General features: G+C 47.4%; 1 protein-coding gene across 2 annotated transcripts in view; it reads left to right on the plus strand.

Moving 5' to 3' along the window:
• Positions 1-11,355: 11,355 nt before the first annotated feature.
• The window catches only part of SFMBT1 (Scm like with four mbt domains 1), a 71,631-nt gene continuing 70,376 nt past the window's right edge, over positions 11,356-12,610 (plus strand). Inside the window, exon 1 of one of the 2 annotated variants that reach the window (XM_039733996.1) lies at positions 11,356-11,474. The gene's annotated coding sequence lies outside the window, so the exon portion shown is untranslated. Of the gene's footprint in view, positions 11,475-12,252; positions 12,346-12,610 lie in introns of those variants that run through there. The other variant, XM_039733994.1, reaches the window with a different exon arrangement.

Raw genomic sequence — 12,610 nt, forward strand, 5'->3', positions numbered from 1 at the left:
CCACACTTGTGCCGTCACTTTGTGTTTTAGGCCCAAGTGAAGCATCCCACAAGTTTTTGGCATTGAGAAGGTAACTCTTACACTGAATTGTGCTGGCAGTGTGGTGTTGTGAGCTATTTCACCAGTGCTGTGGCATGTGCAATATATATTGTGCATGTTGCAGCAACAGGAGGGATGATGAATGGGTTATGTGTGCCCTGCTTTCTGCTTCTGTTGATAAGTGACTGATAAAGCTGACAAATAGCTGGATTAAGTAAACAGAGCCCACATAACTCATTCAAAGCGAATAACTGTTTACAAATTATCAATTGTTATCTGCACAGTTTTGAGTTAGGAGTGATGGATTCTGTTCCTGTGTAGAAATAATGGGCCGGTGATGTGTATCAGGTATGTGAGCAGTAAAACTGGCCATCTGACAGTGCTCATCTTCAGGACAGGGACTGGCAAAAAAGTAAAAAAAAGAAATGTTGCCTGGACAAAGTAGAGCAATTTTTGTCTCCAGCAAAGAACACGAATCTGAATACAATAGATACCTTTTGGGATTTGGCTCCTAAATACAATCAGAATAATTTTTAGCCTTGTTTAGAAGCTATTGTAACTAGTTACTACTCAAGGACCAATTTCCATCTCATTCCCATGAGCAGTGTTTGCAGAAAATGTAGAATGCATATCTTTTACTAGAACAGGAAGAAATGCCTGCTAATGTAATGCCACTTCATTTCATAATTCACTGTAGGATGAGAATGGGATTTCAAAGCTGCTGATGTTTTAATCTCACGTTTCCTTGTCCAAAGTAAAAAGCTGTGCATGAACCATGTCAAGTTAAACAGATTTAGTTCCTCGATGGCTGTGTGGTATTTCTAGCACGTGTTAAAGGTGGGGGAGTGTTTGTGCTCAGCTCTCTATGGTCAAGTGCTTGCTTTTAATTTCGTGAGTGGAACCTCGCTGGGCTGGGGCTGGGCAGAGCTGGGCTGGGGCAGAGCTGGGCTGGGGCAGAGCTGGGCTGGGGCAGAGCTGGGCTGGGCTGGGGCAGAGCTGCCCGCGGGGGCTCCAGGGGCTGCCCGGGAGCTCCTGGCCTGGGTGCGCTCCCTCTGGGGGTTTGGCACCCTCTGCTGTCCAAAAAACCCCAAAACACCCCGGAAATCGGACCGCACGGGGACGTTAAAGAGCAAATCAAACTCTTGACTGAGTAATTTTGGTGATCAGCCCCCTCCCCGCCCCCCACTCTTTCTTGCTGCAGCAAGTAGTGAATGTTCACAAAAAAAAAAAAAAGAAAGAAAAAATTCCTCCTTCCCAATAGTAATTGCATAATTGCATTGGCTCTGTTTCTCATAAATGAGGTGACCATGTCTTGGTGACCATGTCTTGGTTCCTGAATCCACTGCAAGGCTTCCTGACCATTCAGGCTGGATGTAAATAAAGCACAAAGACTGATGCTGGAGGAGTGTCAGCTATGCTGAGGGAGGCTTTTTCTGCCTCAGCAAGGGCTCTGCACAATTATCACCGAGTCAAAACCACCCTAGCACAGTGGAAACAAGCAGGTTCCTACCTAACATCTGGCATGGCTGCTCTTGCTACACGAGCATCTTGTGCTGCAGCTGAGAGTGCTGAAAATTGTGTATGACACCTTATGCATGTTTTAGCTATTTAGTTAAATGTTTATTCACTCCAGGTTTTTTTGGAAGCAATTAACAAATGCTTTCCTTGACAGAGACACACAGAGCTTCACTCCTGCAACAGAAACATGGGACACCTGGCTCTGCAGTAAAGGAATTCATACCTAGAAGCTCTGGAAAACAGGAGGCTGTTTCTATTGTGTGATGACCTCCACTGAATACCTCCTATATTTGATTGACAAGGTAAGAAATATTCTGTATAGTAGGCATGGGAGCCTATACGGAAACAGCCCTCGTTTGTCCCTACTGTATTTCACTTTTTGGATCTGTGCTTGCACACTGTATTCAAGCTAAAAAAATAAGAATTAATCATCCAGATCTGCAAAGCACACGATACCATTCTTCCCTTAACAGGACACCAGAAAACCAAAGCTGTGCTTCCCAGTAGAGGCCCTTCAATGGCTTTGATTGTTAAATGGTTTCAGTTACATCTTTATGAATTTTCAGTTATCTGTGGCTTCAAGTATGAAATCTGTGGCAAAAGCAGGACAAAGCACCGTTCTTCTGAGGGCACAGATCCTGACAGGCATTGCTGCATTCCTTCCTGCCTTAGCTGGAGTTCTGAGCCACGTTCCTCATGCTAATCTGAGCTCCAGAAGACGCCCATAGTCAGGGCAACAAGCACAAGTGCCTTTGGGGGCACGTGCCATGGTTTTGTCCAGGGTGGGCAGTGCCTCACCCCTCACCCCGTGTGCCCTGGAGCCTGGGGGGTCTCGGGGTACAAGTTCAGCCAGGGGCTGCTCCCTGCAGGAGCTCCTGTGCCTGCTGATGTCCACTGCATCCCCAGGGGAAAGTCATTTGGAGAATGCAGCTCTAGGGTAAATTGCCACTTGTTTCTCTTGCGTTTCACTTCACTCCAGCAGGCTCGATGCTGCTTCCTTAACAAAGGATTAAATCCTTAAATGGATTTACTAATCAACTGCTTTTCTTTCCATACCCGCTCTGCTTCTCCTCACATCTTCTCAGACCTGGGAGGATAACTGAAGGCTCAGAATGCTCATACTCATTTCTATTATAAGAAGAAGAAAATACACTGATTCTAAGAAATTCCACTTTTGGAAATAGCTTTGGTTTTTTTGCTGCAAGAGCCATGGTGTTCTAAATAGACTGCAGCTCTTCACATTCAGTCTCAATAGAAAATAAAATGGAGGAAGTGCAGAAGGCAGCACTGGCATGATTTGCATACAGGCTTTGAAAACAAGCCTCAGATAGAGGCAACTGAAAACCAGCTTTACATCAGGCTCTTGCTGCAATGGTGCTCAAGTCAAAGAAAGAAAAGCTGACCTTGTGACAATCTGGTGTATATCTGAACCAAACAAAAAAAAGATAAGATGTTGTTATTTTAAAAAGGACACAGAATTAGAAACTTGAGTGGTGGGAAAACACTAAATAAAGCCCAGACTCCTTATTTGAGATCTCCAGTGAGTGGAAGCCAAGGTACCTGGTGCTGCCTGTGCATAGGGCAGTCTGCTGCTGAGCTATATATTCAACCACAGATTGGTTTCCCCAAGCATCAGCCAAGACATTGTTTTTATTGATTTATTTTGCTATCTTCCCACTGCAGTGATAGGATGACAAAAGAACCACCTGTGGGTATCCTAATATATCTAATGCCAGCAGATTTTCAGGTTGAATAAAAACAATAAATCTTTCCAGGCACAAAGGGGAAACCGTGAGGTAAGTTAATTTGGGAAACTAAAGAGCATGATTTAGGAATATTGGGTTTGTTAGAATGGATCAGACCAGTCCTCCTGGTTTACTATCTTCTCCTCAGAGATATTTCCTTAGAGATGACAAAAAAGAACACGAAATAAGCCCCAAAATAGTCAAGTGTTCAATGACACTTCCAGGGACTGGCCTGCTTTCTGACCGTGCAGCAATAATTGTTACACCAGTGAGCAAGAGGTCTGACTCTCACTGTATTATACACATTACAAGTGCTCCAAAAATTGGGTAGAATTTCCTAAGGAACCCAGGTACAATCAGCTCGTGGCTGTGCTGATCACTGCATCTCTTGTGGGACACAGCCTGGATTTTCCCTAGGGCAGTACAGTTAGATTTGTTGTACAACTTCCTCTTAAATTAAGGGAGAAAATGAATAAACATGTAAACCTGTTCAGCCACGTAATATATTCACAAATCAAGGCTAAAACAGTAGTTAGTCAAAGCTGATGGTGTTGAGTCTAGCACACATGAGAAAACAAAGTTCTCTTTCTCCTCTGTTCTTCCAGTGGGGTTTCCTGTCTCCTCACTTCCATGAACAGGCTGAACTTGTCTTGTGGGGTGCTCCTAAAAATACATATTAATCCTTCATGGTAACACAAGGTTTCTTGGATACCATCTATTTCAAAACAGTAATTTTACACTCTCTTGAGCTTTCTGCTAGTAAAAGCTTCCAGAGTAACACATCCCTGGTTCTACACTACTCTGCTTTCCCCAGAGCAGGTCCAGCATGGGCAGGAGTGGCTGAAGTTCCCCACACGTGCTGCTTTGCTGATAAATCCTAGCCCTGACAAATCCATTCTTGGCAGTGCATGTGAAAGGTTAGTTTTTGTTTTATTCCTGGCTTCTGCATCATATTTGTCCAAATTTGGAGTCTGACCTAGGAAATCTAGGCAATTTTATTCATCCTGATCTTGGATTTTTGATAATTATACTACAACATGATACATATACATGAGCACTGCTATATATGTAGCTCAAGAATGCAGTTTTGAATGATATGGCAAATTGTCTAATATATTTGTACTTCTTTAGATTGTTTAAAAGAGCATAAATAAAGGCAGTGTATCTGCCCCTAAAACCCCAGATATCAGTAGTGGTGGCCTCTGTAATGTCAAGGCAGTAATACACACCTGCCAAATTCAGACCTGCACCCTTCTCAGACACAGGGGGAAAAAAATCAAATTGAAGTGAAGATATAAGAGCTCCAGAGATATTTCAAAGGAAGCCAATAAAAGGGAAAAGCCTGAAACTGACACTCACCAATAACAGGATTCTTAAAGCCTCAAATTCGATAAACCCACAAACCAAAAGAAATTAAGCAGGCAGTGTCACTTCAGGACATCATGCTATGGGATTTTAACAAGATTCATGGGTATTAAAAAGTAATGGCATAAATTGGGTATTTAAAGTCAGTATTGATTTGTTGCCAGATTCTGCATATCAACAATTGCACTTGAGTGTCCATTTACTTTGCTCAGAAATAAATATTCCTGCCCAGCTGCATGTGCTAGTTGGAAGAGAATCAGTTTTCACCACTGGCAAAGGGACAGGTTGTTATCTCAAGCCACATGGTTCATTGATTTATCCGTGGTGGAGTAAATACAAAAATGTATAGGAATGCTGTCAAAATCATTTATTTAAAAGCTTTTTTTGGAAGAAGAATGATAGCACATTCCCAGGTAAGAATGCAAGAGGCTTTCTGAGTATTTGGACTTATTAACTGGTTGAGGTAAATTATCTCCATTTGATGTTTCTGGCTGGCAGAGTTAATTTATTTGTACAAAAGTATTTAATGATGCAGGGAGATTGTTATTGGTGGTTTAATTATTGTTTTGATCAGAGCTTCTGTATGGGTGGTAGTACTCCTAATAAGATAATCATACTTTTTCATCTGTTAATGAGTCTTTGGAGTATTCCCAACACAGTTTTAAGTCTTAGTTGTTTTCCCGCTCTTGGCTTAATTTCTGTGTTTCATTTGGCTTGCATAATGAAACAAGATGGGCTGCTTTGCTGCTGTTTATAATAGGTCTTCCTAATATGGTTTTCTGTGCTTGGGCTGATCAGGATTTTCCAAAACTACATAAACTTTTTTAATCTGGGGTGGAAAATCACTTTGCCTGTAAATTGAAAGAGTAAATTGAGTTTTTGTTCTCAGGTAAATGATAATATTGTTTTTGCACAATCTCCTAGTGGTATCTGAATTTTATCACTAAAAAGCATGTTGTCTGCCTCTCTTTTCCATCTATATCACTTTAAACCCCCCCAAAGCATTCCTTGTATCTCTTCCTGCAAAAAGTTACTAAGCAGTTGGTGAGATCACAGTCAAATACAGTGAAAATATTGACAATATGGGCAGTATTTGAAAGTTAACAGTGGGAAGGTATGGCCTGACTGAAGTCCAGGGTACTTCAGCAGTGGGTGTTGATGTAAACCATCTTGTACAGAGGTTAATTTTAATTGTCTGAGAAGCTGGGAAGTGGCTAGGAATGTTAAGAGGACAACAATAAAAGAGCACAGTTAATATCATGTCAACAGAGCTTTGTTTTTCTCTAAAGGTGAACATTCCACTTCTCATAGTGTCTTCTTTATGGAGTATTTCTATGCTCAACTTTTCTCAGTTGTGTGACCACAACTTTCCCTCTATTTCATTTTTATTCTGAATTTCCTGGGCCTGGCTCTCCTTGTTTTGCAGCCCACCCTGGCTCTGTTGCAGTGATGTGCACACAGGGACAGCCCACATTGCAGAGACATAAAACCATGGGCACATGAAAAAGCAAGTGGTGCCTAAATGTTCACGTGTTCTGCCTGCCACAAGCACAAACAATATTTCAGTCCTCTCTGACAGTTATACAGGTGCTTACTACAAAAATTGTCCTGGAAGAAGGTGACAGAAAATTCCTTTTTCTCCTCTGGAACTTTCTCATCCTCTTTGATGCCAAGGAAAAAAGAAATGTAATTAAGCAGTAACAGAAGTGCTCCCAGTGCAGCTTTACCTTCAGAGCTGAGTGATGGTTTTTTGTTAGGTCATTGTTAGGGTCTCTTTGGGATTGTGCCACTGTTTCTTATGGGATGGGCTGTTTCACTTGTGCCTCTCACAGAGCTTCCAGAGGCAACAGGAGATGTGCAGAGACCAGGGAGAAGGTCTTTTTTACCAAAAAAGAAAGAGAGGACTGGAGAGAACTAGATTAGGGAGGAATAGAGCATCTTGTATTTTTATCAGATATCACAGATCTTCAGAGTTAGCAGTAATTTCCTATTTGGTACTCAGTGAGCTGGGGAAAGGGCATCAAGCACGTCTGCCTATAATATGGGAAAAGTGCAAGATTACTCATAGTTTCTCCCCTTGTCTCTCCCAGGCTTTAGCCTGAGAAATTTATCCCTCTCTGGTGTGACCTGTGTGATGTGCCTTACACATGCAAAGTCTTCAGCTGTGTTAAAATTTTTAAATTATAAGGCTTTTCATAGTATGGAAAATATCCTAATATCTTAATTACTAACACAAACCTGGGGAACATAGATAACACTGGACTTCATGTACAGGGAGCTGTTGCACAAGTAGAAATTAAAACTCTCTGAAAAGCTAAGTCTAAATAGAATAAACAAAGGGCTGGGGAAAATTATATATGTAAAATGAACAGCACCATGGCTGCTAAAAATCAGGTTTCTTCCACTAATTTATTCTTCTTATAGTTTTGGGAATTAATCTGAAATGTAAAATGAACCAAACAACCCAAGTGATGTACAACAGACACTAATAGGAAATAATAAAATAGGATGTACAGCAGTCAGGAGAAATGAGAAAGAAGCAAAAATGCAGGTGGAAAAATCAGTCAAACATAAAAGATGCTCAGAAGGTGAACAGAGAGAAGGTGGAAGATGGGTGTCCTGTGCTGCAGAGACCAGTCTACTGATGCTTTGCTGCTGCCAGCTGAATGTCTAACTAAAGGCCCTGTAGCCTCTTTTTTTTGTCACTTACCTAAAATCACTAAAATGGTGTGCCCTGAAGCCTTCTTGAGCCAAGTCTAAATTCTCTAAACCGCAAAGCAGGCAGCTGGGGAAGGGAAGGTATGAAGCAAATCACTTTGATCTGTTTCTTCCCCTCATCCTATAGCTGAACCTGCTTAAACATATCTGCATGCCAACAAAATGCCTTTGACAGAGAGCTGTCTCTAACATTTGAAAGAAGCTGTTGCCTCAGTGGTTATTAACATCCCCAGGGTCAACGCCATGCCCTGCTGGCACACCTGGCACCTGCTGCTAATGGCAGGGACATCTTTAACCAGACCACTGAAGGGGCTGGATGGTCTGATCTGCACCACCTCATGAGCCACCAGCAACAGCAAAGGGAAGAGTCCAAGTGGCTCTTCCTTTGTGCCTGCATTAGGGTTACTTTGAGGATGAACTGATTGTCTTTCACAGGGCTGGCAACTGAGCCTTTCACCAGCACTAAAGCTGCCATAATTTTCAGGCCAACCAAAGTCTGAAAAGAGGAAGAGCAAAGCAGAAGTGCAGGGATGTCACTCAGTCCCCCACAGGAGGTTATCCTTTGGGTCAGCCTTAGTCTGATCCACTGGCCACAGAAATGGCAAGTGCAAATACTTCAGTGCACATCTCTGGTTATTATCCCAGAAGTACAAGCTGTGGAGAGCATTGAAGGTTAAAGAGCCCTTGGAAAATGTTCTTTAACACTGCAGCTTCAGCAGTGTAGAAGCAGAAGAAGACATGGATTCTAAGCTAACATCTAAAGATCAACAGCACTTGCTGAGGAAGCCCCTGTAATTATGGAAAATTTCATGAGTTCAAGCCACTGTGTCCAGCTCTCTGTGGAGAGTCAGGCTGACTGGGCTTGGTCTCAGCTCAGCTTTGGGCATCCTGGGCAATGCTGGTTTGCCCTGCAGCTCTTGTAAGGGCCCTGCTTCCCCCACAAACACCAACTTCTGCCCCATTAATGGGCTGGGTTGCAGATGAAGGTCACAAGGGGTCCAAGGATTTCAGAAGCACTCTTGGATTCCCTATGTAAGATGCAAATAGTAATTCCAGTAAGACAAATACATGTTCTTCATACACCTCACAACCTTTACTCAACCAAATCTCAATACTCAACCCTCTAAGGACAAAAGCTTTTACCCAACCTGTAACTAATTTGAATGAATATATCTGTAGCTCAAACCATTCTTCTCTGTGTTTTGCTCCCACAGACACAATGTTCCTGTAAATTAATTATCCCCACTTCACTGAAGGGGAATGCTCTGTTCCATGAGTTTCATTTGAGTACAAGAACTGCAAACCCACACCTGTCCTGTTCTCAGTGCAGGGATGTACACCTTGAGCCTGCTGTCTGTGCACAAAAAAGTTCAGAGGGACTTCTTGGCACTCGCAGTCTATAGGAGTGTGGTGCTAATTAATGTAGCAAAACAAAGGCAAACTGAATGCTTCTGAAAGGAGCAGAAAGCCCTGCTCAGAGAAACTGGCTGCACTTAAACCTGGGTGCTGATTATCTAATGCTGTTCACACAGCTTGAACACTTCAGCTTCAAAACAGGTCTCCCCTAATATGAGAGAACAACTGAAGGAGAAGGTGGTGTGATGCTAACAATGTATGTGACTTACTGAATCAATTTAGGGAAAATTTGGAATTCCTCATAATCACTTATGTAAACAAGGAAAATTAGTTGTTAATTATTAGGTGGTTCCTAAAAGACGTGTGGCTTATTTGGCATGAAGCACTCCAGTTTAATTTTGTAGAAGAAATGGCCTACCACAGGCTGCACCAAAACAGAAACAAGTGCCAAAACAGTGAGAGGTTGTAGAGAAACAGGTGAACCATTGTGGTTCTTGGAGATTCATGTGTTAGCAGGGGCAGCTTTGGTTGAAGAAATGGGACATACTGAGGGATTTGTGAGCAGCCTGGAGCCAGGATGTTTCACAGAAGCCCAGGAGCAGGCTGCTTTACAGGGACAACATTTGCCACCTTCCTATGTGGCCAAAAGTGTGGACAGGTTGCAAAGTGAGCTGCTGGAAAAGGTGAAACCTCTGAGCAGGCTGAATGGTAAATAATCTTAAAAAATAGGACAAGATGTATATTTTTAAGGCATAGAATCTTAAACTGCTTCAGCACAATTGATCTATTGCCTGGAGTACCAGAAATGGGTTGGAATGTAATAGCAAGAAGTCATGCACTTAAAGATTAATTAGAATAACTGCGAGTGAGCTCAGAGGTTCATCAAATGTGAGATTACAAGAGGAGGAATCCAGGTATGTTATTGGTTGTAGGATAACTATGATGCCACTGTAATGTGGTCTTAAAAATGCTAATGTATTCTGGGATGCATTGAGTGAGGTATTTTCAGGAGACGGTGAGATATTAATATCGTGGTACAAGGCAGTTGTTAAGACCTTGTTTAGAACACTGCACACAGGGTAGAGGTATAAAAGGACACTGGAGGAGTGGAAAACCTATTTGGAGAGAAGATTAAAAGCAAAGCAGAAAGACTGAGAATGGATGATCTAATTGCTATTTATAGGGACATTTTAGGTAAGTATCAGAGAAGCAAAGTTATTTAATTCAAAGGGCAAAATGGTAAAGACCTAATGGATATAAATTGGTAGTGAATACATTTACACTGGAAATTAGAAAGTTTCTAGTTTCAGAAAAGTAGAAGCTAGAAAAGCCTTGAAGATAAAAGTAAGGCACCTTGGCTGTCTGATGGCAGCTTAGTTACCCAGTTCATCCTCCAAACTGGATGATAAAATTGTATTGGGTTTCTCACAAATTGCCATTCCTGCAAAGAGGATACAAGGAGATTTAATCCCCGTGTGATGAAATGTGTATTTGCAGTGTGTTAGCCCCGTGTTTCAGGAGTTTGCTAACATGCCAGAAGGTCCTGCAAGATTCCACTTCCTTTCCGTGCCTTTTTAACCTCCAAATCACCAGAGATGACACAAAGTTAACGTGTCATGGAGCTGGCCAGGCGAAGGTTCTGTAAACAGCTGTCCTTCTGTGACTGACGATTAGTAGTTCATAGAAGATCGTTTAGATATTTCACGGATCAGACCGGTGGGTCACGTTTCTTTCTCTACGCAGTTGTGTGTACCAAGGACTCATTTCCAGGATCACCGAGCAGGCTGAAAGGGCGTGCTTCTTGCTCTTGTCAGCCTGTGAAGTTTGTGGAACCTGACTTTTGATGTTTTCTTCCTGTTGCACACCAGTTTGGGGCTTTTGCAGAACAAGCCCTCAGTTTCTTAGCGGCTGTGCTTAGGGGAGGGGGTGGCCGCCGTGCCTGGCGGTGGCCGCGGAGATGTTCCGGGGGACTCACGGAGCCCGGCCGGGCTGGCCCGGGGCTGCCTGGAGCGGCGCTCGGTTATGCAGGCGCTGTCTGCCGGGACTCAATTAGGCGGCGCGGCAGCGGTTTCGTTTGAATAGTTAATTGCGCGGTGCCGGGCCGGGAGCGCTCGGCGGGGCCCTGCGGATCGGCATGGCGAGACCCCCCTCTAGCGGAGGGCCCGGGCCTCGCCCGCCCCTCGGCGGGAACGGCAGCGGGAGCGGGCGGGCCGGCGCTCCGGGAAACGGAACCGCGGGCAAGAAGCGCTCCAGCCCCGCGGGGGCCGTCCTTGGGCAGCGCCGCGGCCGCTGCGAGCCCCGGGGCGGCTCCCGCCAGGCGCGGGCCCCGCTGTCCGGGGCGGCGGGCGCGCTGCGCTCCCTCCCGAGCGCCACGGGAAACGTCGTCGCTTTTTTACTTCAAGCCAGTGGGAAACGGAGGTTTCTTATCCTCGTGGAGAGCAGCATCTCTCCTGCGAGAGGAGCTGCGTGGCCGGCTCCGTCCTGCCCGGCATCGCAGCGCATCGCTCAGGAGCAATGGGAGCCCGGCGCGTCTCGGCGGTGCCGCGGCGCGCAGAGCGGTGCGAGCGGTCTGCGCGCTGGATGCGTAACGAGCAACTTCGTGGTTCCATTCGTTCTTCCTGCCCGCTGTTCCGGCACTGCCGCTCTGTTTATTTGTTGGCACTTCTTTGCTCCAGAGACAAACCATACAGCTCACTCGATCCGCCTGCTCTTCGCCTCGAACAGTCATTTCGGGTCGGTAGCAACTGGTGTCCAGCACCCCGCGAGGGCACGTACGCACGGATAAGCCCCGGTGCCCGCGGGCCGGGCGAGCCGGCCGAGAGCCCGCGGCCCGGGAGCGCGTCCCTCCCGGCGGCGAGCGGAGCGGAGCGGCCGCAGCGCTCTCGCCGCCGTCTCCGGCCGCCGCCGCGGGCGGGCGGATGCGCTCCCGGGGGCGCAAAGGCTTTTCGCGCTCTGCTCCCGCTGTCTCCCGCCGACCGGCGGGCTCCTTGGCGGCCACCGCCTCGGTGCGGACCGGCTGCGCGGGTCGGGGCGAGGGGCTCTCCCTTTCCGCCCCTCCGTCCCCGCCGCACGGGCAGGAGCGCGGTGTTGCACAACCCGCTTCCTTTTTCTTTCGCTTCGCTGCGCCGCGGGCAGCGGCGGCGAGTGCGCGGGGCGCCGGTCTCCGCCCTGGGTGGGGGGAACGACACGGCCGGTGCCGCCCGCCCGCTCCCCGCCAACTGCGGCGCTGGCGCGGCCCCGCGAGGGGGGCACCGCCGGTCCCCGCGCCCCGACCGACGGGGCCGGTTCTCTCCGAGGGGAAGGGGACTAAATCCTCGCCGGGGCAGGGGGGATGGAGTCGGGACCGCGCATCCCGGGGCAGGCACCGACCGCCCGCTCGCCCGCCGGGCCGTGTCCCTTCCCGCGGCGCCCGGGCAGGGTGTGGACGCCCGCCCCGCCCCGGCAGAGTCGCGGCGGCGGCGCGTCCCGTTACCGGCGGCCGAGCCCGCGCTGCCCCGGGCGCATGCGCTCTGGCGGGCCGTGCCATATTGGAATGAGGCAGTGAGCGGAGCGCCGGGGAGCCCGAGCCCCGGCAGCGGCGCAGGGCTGGAAAAACTCCCCGCAGGTGAGGCGGGCGGCGGCGGCGCCCGCGCGCGGGCGGAGCGGCCCCGGGCGCAGCTGTTGGGGGCGTTTTGCCGGCGGGGCGCGGGGCCCGGAGGGTTTTTCCGGGCTCACGAAGTTTGGATGCGGGAAAAAGGCGGCGAGGCAGGAGGAGGAGGAGGAGGAGGGAAGAGGCAGGCACCCCGCGGCGGGGAGGCGGCAGCGGCAGCGCGGGGGGGACGCGCCTTCGGCCGCGCCGAGGAGCGATGCGCGGGGCTGGCCGGGCGCCG

The sequence above is a fragment of the Passer montanus genome, unplaced genomic scaffold (assembly GCF_014805655.1).
Source record: "Passer montanus isolate IOZ18808 unplaced genomic scaffold, ASM1480565v1 scaffold9, whole genome shotgun sequence".
Lineage (NCBI taxonomy): Eukaryota > Metazoa > Chordata > Aves > Passeriformes > Passeridae > Passer > Passer montanus.